Raw genomic sequence first — 7,648 nt, forward strand, 5'->3', positions numbered from 1 at the left:
GGGTGGAGTTGGGCACAGCCTCTTAATAGGATGTGTCCTTCCTTCACACAAAGGATTGCAATATCCTCTAGGAAACCTCTACAAGCTTCTCCCACTTTAAAGGATACATCAGGTATAAACATTGTACCTCAGACACCAGCTTTTCAGTACACTCTTGGACCTGTGGATACTATAAATACTACAGAAGAAAGACTGCTGTGCTGCTTTGCTGCTAGAAGGACTGCCGCTCTTCTGCCCGGCTACTCTGCTGCTCTGCTAGGTGCTGCCCTACTTGCTGAGAAGGAACATTGGAGCTGCACCTGGACCTGCAAATGGATCTGCCTGAGCCCTGTTGGCCTCTGCTGGAGTGGCTTCTGACTCCTCTCAAGTGATGCCCCTCAGACCCTGAACCATTGATGTAGCACAGATGAGCATCCCTAAGGTTTTTGGGTCCTTCACAAACACAAATGAGTTTGTTTGCACCAAGATTTGACACCCCACGCCAGCTTCAAACTCAAAGTTCCAGCAACTGAAATTTTCGTAAATTTCGTACACAGTATCGACCCCTGCAGTGTAGCTCTGGCCCCGACTGCCCACGATGATGACAAGATTTTGGACTGAGAAGGTAACTCTTTCCGGTGCTCCATTGCAGTTGGCCTGAATGTGTGATTTTCCACTGGGCTCTTATGACCAAATCGCCGAGAGTGGCACTTTGTGCTTTTAGGCACTATTTTCACTTGAATCTTTAAAAATGTATATCTCCTGTTAGGATTTTTGTCATTTTGGTGTCAACCTATTTATTAGATTCTACTTTATTCTTCTACATTGTTGTGGTATTTTGCTTGTGTTGTGTTTTAACTTTATTACTGTTTGCTGCATAAATACTTTTCATAGTGCCTCTAAGTTAAGCCTCACTGCTTTGTGCCAAGCTACCAGAGGGTTAAGCACAGGTCAATTTGGAGTTTGCTTGTGATTTCACCCAACAATGATTGTGATTGTTGCTTGAGTAAGGTTTCACCTTAGTCTTCCAGTAATCCATTTTCTTACACTCATCCTATGAAAATCATGCAGAAGCATTTCCAGCTTCCAGAATAAAGCCCTTGAGCTCGTGTGTTATATTCTGAATTTCTGCAAGCATTGTAGAACCCCCTAAGTGACGTCATATGTATGGATTTTCATCCAGAATGTTATGTTATGATATGATTTTAGAAGAAGGCACTTGGATGGGATGGAAGGCTGCTGACGAAAAACACAAATGGTAATACATTTTCAGCAAAGCTTTGACTGCTTGTTTCTGGTCTATGTTTTCTAAAAGCCCAAATTCACTGTATAATGTTGGAGACTACCTGTGAAGATTCACTGAATTAGAAAGGCCTTTCAGGAAATCAAATTATGCCTGAAAGTTCTCAGTGTGGGGGGCACAAACGCAAATTACCACAAGAAGCAGAAGTACAAATATGCTTTTATTCATAGAAAAGATTACTGCCCTGTGCAGCTACCTGCCAGCAAGAAAATTGACACTGCAGTGGGTCCCTTCAGGCAACGAGCATGAAGATTTGAACTGTTCAAATGAAATCGAGAATCCTACACACCCTGCTGATAATTTGCTGTCAAAATAGCTGCAAATTATGAACACGAGATTTTGAGCTAGAAGAAATTTAAATATCTAATGCTCAAAGATGTTCATAAGCAGAAGCTCTGTGTTGTGCTCGAACCACGCATGAGTGCCCTTTGGCAGTATTGCCTACGAACCGTTCTCCCTGTCGCTTTTTATTTTTTATTTCAGAAAGCATAACACATCAGTCTTAATGCTTCACTTCATGACTTTATGGATATGCCTACTGTATATTGTTTCTTTAATATTGCAAGTTAAGTGTTTAGTCAGCTTTAAAGTCCGGTTTGGACTTTCTAGCAACCAATTTAGTTTCAAAATGACGATTAGGGATGGAATGCCCATCGGGAAATTCCCTGGGGGCCTGGAGCCAATGGAGAACAGTTTTTGAAGACAGAGAGCCTTTCTATACACTATCACGGGTTAAATAGTGCTGACATAGCAAGTGCTTATGGAGAGCGAGAGCAAGAGGGAAGAGAGAAGGGAGAGAGTGAAGGAGTGAGAGGGAGATAAGCGGGGGCGAAGGGAGATAGCCTGAGTGTAACATATTTACAGCTGCTTCCGGTCTCCAGTCAGGTGATTGTGAGAGCAGAAGGCATCCTTCATATTGCCTAAAACATCTTAAGGCGATGTTGATCACCACAGTAGAAACTGATTAAGCTGTCTGCATAGGAAATACTGTACACAACGGGCCCGATTCACAGAATGAACTTAAGACTCAATCCTAAACTTACTATTATTTTGGTACTCACAGAATGCACTTACTCATTTCGGTATTCACAGAATGCACTTACTCATTTCGGTATTCACAGAATGCACTTACTGATTTCGGTATTCACAGAAGGCACTTACTCATTTCGGTATTCACAGAAGTTAGTAGTCCTAACTTTAGGACTCCTAAATGCCTTCTGTTAATACCGAAAGTCTTAAAATTAGGATTTGTCTCAATTTAGAAGTAGTAAAGTTAGGACTCCTAACTTTAAGACTCCTAAAGGCCTTCTGTGAATACCGAAAGTCTTAAAGTTAGGATTTTTCTCAATTTAGTAGTAATAAAGTTAGGACTCCTAACTTTAGGACTCCTAAATGCCTTCTGTGAATACCGAAAGTCTTAAAATTAGGATTTTTCTCAATTTAGTAGTAGTAAAGTTAGGACTCCTAACTTTAGGACTCCTAAACTGAGAAACATCCTAATTTTAAGACTTTCGGTATTCACAGAAGAGATTTAGGAGTCCTAAAGTTCGGAGTCCTAACTTTTCTACTCCTAAACTGAGAAAAATCCTAACTTTAAGACTTTCGGTATTCACAGAAGGCATTTAGGAGTCCTAAAGTTAGGACTACTAACTTCTGTGAATACCGAAATGAGTAAGTGCATTCTGTGAATACCAAAATAGTAGTAAGTTTAGGATTGAGTCTTAAGTTCATTCTGTGAATCGGGCCCAACATGAGATGATGAGGAGTACAGTGTTTTCAAATTTTGGTTTCAAATTGTAGAAATGATTTCTGTTAAATTAAAACAAAGGTTGCATTCAGATGTAGGTTTTATCTACAATTCCTTTCAAGTTAAAGTTGAACCCAAAACACTAAAAAGTGAGACGGTTGAACATATTTATTAAGAAACATTCAACTATGGATGCTCATGCCTCAGGCTAGACTTAAGGCAAACAATATATTTAAAAAAAATATTTTTGATAATATGTTTGCTAATGTATATTTGTCAGGAGGAAACATATATTATTCATTTAATATACATCTGGCTGAAGAATTTCGATTTTGATAATGTGAAATAATTTGCATTCACAATTTGAGGCTATTTAACACTTGCACAACGTGCTAGTGGAATGAGTTTTCTTTCATGTGACATAATTGTTCAGCTGCAATGTGTACCTGTCATTAACAATTACGTTGGTTCAACCCAACACTTTGTCTGTATTGCAGGATAGTTGTGAAATATTCATGAGAGTAAAGCAACAAAGATAATCTAATGTTCAATTTTCGATGTGAACTTGGACATTTTCATAATGAAGCACAATAGCACAATCCATCATTTAAAAGCAGTAGAATATTTTTGTATGCAGTGTCTACTTCAATTTTACCATTAAATATAATGGGGCTAGCCTGCGTCCCTCAGAACCTGGACATACAGCTATGAGCTGCAAACAATTCTGTCGGGTAAAGGAATTGTAAATATTGTTATTCATTAAATACTAGAAGGGCCTATAAGTGAACCCATTCAACATCTGGGAATCTTCACCTGACTCAAATAATACCAATCTTTGATGAAAATAATACCTTTAAACCCACCGACCCAACGACACAACACAAACCTCTAATTATGTTTTAAATATATTATTTTCCATACATCAAAACATATATATATATATATATATATATATATATATATATATATATATATATATATATATATATATATATATATATATATATATATATATAATTCTTTTTTTCTTTATATTTCTCTTTTCAACGGCTGCATAAAGAACAATAACATACATAGTGAAAATCAAAATCTACCGGTGATTTCATACACAGACATGAAACCATGGAACCACATATAATCAAAATGTCCAAAACAAGTTTTGTTCAGTGTATCCTTATATCTTCATCACATATTTCCAAGGATAGCTGACTTAGAAATGACGTAATGTCGTTGACGTGTTGATCCTGTGTTCAAGTGTTATTGACTGTACATCATGTTGGGTCTTCCTCAGAACTAAAACACAACAAAGACCAGCCTTAAATGTATTGAAGGAAAGACACATGCGACGTGTCCAGAATGGTATCTGTTAGATATATGTCATGATATCTCAGCACCCAGCTGTGGGTTGGCTTGCTGTAGGCAGGTTTTTTTTTGTCTCGATCAGTTAACCTCCTGAACACATGCAGGAGGACAGCAGACAAGAAAGGTGCTGCTGCTGATCACCCTCTACATTTTAAAACAAATGAAGTCAAAATTGGACCAAAGAGACTACTATTGAAGGAGGTTAACTAATCAAGACAAAAAAAAACACTCCCCACAGCAAGTGAACCCTGGCTGGGTGCTGAGATATCTTGGTGTATATCTAACGGATACCATAGTTCAAAAGAGAAATATGAAAAGATATATATTTATATATAGCTGTAAGGAAATCAAAAGAAGCGGCGCAACGCAGTTTTCCTGATATATATATATATATATATATATATATATATATATATATATATATATATATATATATAGAATATAGGATCATCCAAAAAAAAGCAGCAGACAATCATCCGGCACTCCAGTGTAGGGTTTAAAACATACTCAGTTTATTTTAAAATGACAAATTCACATCAACGTGTTTCGGGAGTCAAGCTCCCTTGTTCATATATATACAAATATGTTTTGATAGATGAAAAATAATATTTTCATAACATAATTTTATGTTTGTGTTGTGTCGGTGGATTTAAGATATTTTTTTCTTCAACAAATGGTGTTACTTGAGTTAGGAGAAGTGTTCCAGATATTGAATGGGTTCACTTGTAGGCCCTTTCAGTACTTAATCTTTAATGAATAACATGATTTACAATTCCTTTACCCACCAGAACTGTTTGTACTTCCATTCCACAGCACAAGGACTGATAACTGGTACAGGGATCCACTTTTTCTCAGTTTCCCTCAAGATTGTCTTTTATTTTTGGACCAGGAATGCTGCCATTGAGAGGCTACTAAACAACAACTCATTGCATATGTACTACCATGAAAGCATGCCAGCCGGCCGTCTTCAAAATGCATATTTGGCTTTTCAGCCAAGTCTGAAGTGAAACTGTGCAATACCAACTCCCTGACAGTGGTGGAAAACTACTTTTTCAGAGCTCTTCTCGGTTTGAGGAAGGGGGCGCTTCTGATCTCACTGCACCTTGACCTTGGTATCCTCAAAATAGCGAAGTTGACAGCACCGCTGCTGAATTGGATTCACATTTGGAGCACCTATGAACTGTCCCATTTCAGAAGGACCTGTAAAATGTTAAAAAAACGAATACTGTGAGTCAAATTCAATGGCTGGGATCGATTTAAAGGGCATGGATAGAGCTGGGCCTGGAAAATCTTTGAAAAGAGCCTCGATCCATCCGCACAGGCAATGCTCCTAAACTTAAAAAATTGATTCAGGAGAAAGCTGTCAGTCACAGGGAGCACCTAATAAAGTAGTGAAAACTGCTCACAGAGCCTGGAACAATCTCTCATCTGAGGCGTTTTCTAAATCATTTGCCCTGGCAGCTGGAGATCTGGGTCCAGATGTTAATTCTATCCTGGCTACCTATAATCATGCTCTTAAGTTGCTTTTGATCAATTAAGCAGGTTAAGTTAATTGCTTCCAGACCCCATGCACCATGGTTTTCCATGGAACTTTGTGACATGAGATTGGCTTGCAAAATGTGGGATAGATGATGACGACATTCTAAATCGTCTGAGGATAGGGCAGCAAATAAATCAGCTCTTACAGGCTACCATGCACTCATCAGGAAGACCAGGAAAGCCTTAATTTCAAATAAAAAGTGAGAATGGCAGTAATTCATCTAGGGATCTCTATAGAGCACTCACATACTTTATCAATCCTCATGCATGTTTCCTGAGCACTCTAGCCTCTCAGCAACTCCGTGATCCTTTGGCTGATTTTTTTGAGAAAAAAATAGAAGTGATCTATAAAAGGTTTGCCACCAAATAGAGTCACTCTAATTTAATGGGCTGAGCTCTGTCTCCATCTGAACCCATGCCCCTCCGAGTCAAGTTTGAACCTTGTACATTTGATCAGAAGAAGTGAATCATGGACATTATGCTAACATGCACACAGCAGTAGTAGTAGCAATCCCATAATGCTACAAGTGCATAGGCAGTCACAGGTTTTCCTTGACTGAATTTGCTCTGAGTTTAAAAGGCACATTTTGTATTTGTACCTAGAAATGTTTTTATTAAAACAGTAATCACACATTTATTTAAAGGTGAACTGAGATCTTTAGTATAAGTGTCACACACATGATTTCCAGAGTCTTGTTATATTCTGCTTTTTTTTTAGCTTGGGCCGAAACTAGTTTTGTCCTTGGAGGAACCTCTAACATTGGGTCTAAATAGATGTTACCCAGCCCAGAGCACTGGGACAAACATCTGAAGTGCTGCATAATTAGTACCCTGACTGGAGACAAAGGGGCATTCTAATAGACAGGTGGACAGCTGGGTGACACAAAATGCGGCTTCAACTGTCAAATCTGTCACAATGAACAAGCTCCTCAGGATCAGGAAGATGCTCAAATGGATCCACCTCCTGATGTCCCCATACTCTGACTAATATATCATATATACAGACTATAGAGTTAATCAAGTAAGGGGTAGGGTTACGGTGGGAACAGCGGTGGAAAAGGGATACCTGTATCAACACAAGCAAAACATTAACATGATATATTTTCCTAGCTACTCTCATGTATTTCTTGCTATATGTGTATCCATACCATGTAAAACTGTTCAATAGATGAACCCTTCCTCTCTCTCTATGGCAAGATACCTCTCTCACCGCAGGGAAGTGGTCACACCTAAAAGTCAAAGCACACCATTAGTACATTCCAACCGACGTGTCTGACCCTTGTAAATCTTCCACCTATTAACATACGTACCCTTGGTCATACACTCTTGATTGTAAAGAAAAAAGGGCAACTCCAGCACCAGGAAGAGGTATCTGTTTTTTGGTATAGAATAGGTTCTGAGTCAGAAGAACCAATAAATAAGGTTTGTATAAACTGTTCCTATAAGTTCTGGAAAACAGGTGGCAGGAATGAGAACTCCAGGAATAGACCAGCTGACCCAGCTCTGAAGTTCAATATCCCTGCATAGCAAATAATAGAAAATGAAACAAGTCTCGATTCAGAACAACCTCACCGGATGATTCATGAGCTTACCGGACCTCCGGAATACTCAGCAACTCCACAGTCTCTATGGGGCATGCCAGGAAGAGAGGCCGGTTCCTTGTTGTATCCCCAGTAGAATCCTTACCGAACTTCAGTAAGAACAAAGGGAAAATAAGT

This window comes from Lissotriton vulgaris, chromosome 7 (assembly GCF_964263255.1).
Source record: "Lissotriton vulgaris chromosome 7, aLisVul1.2, whole genome shotgun sequence".
Lineage (NCBI taxonomy): Eukaryota > Metazoa > Chordata > Amphibia > Caudata > Salamandridae > Lissotriton > Lissotriton vulgaris.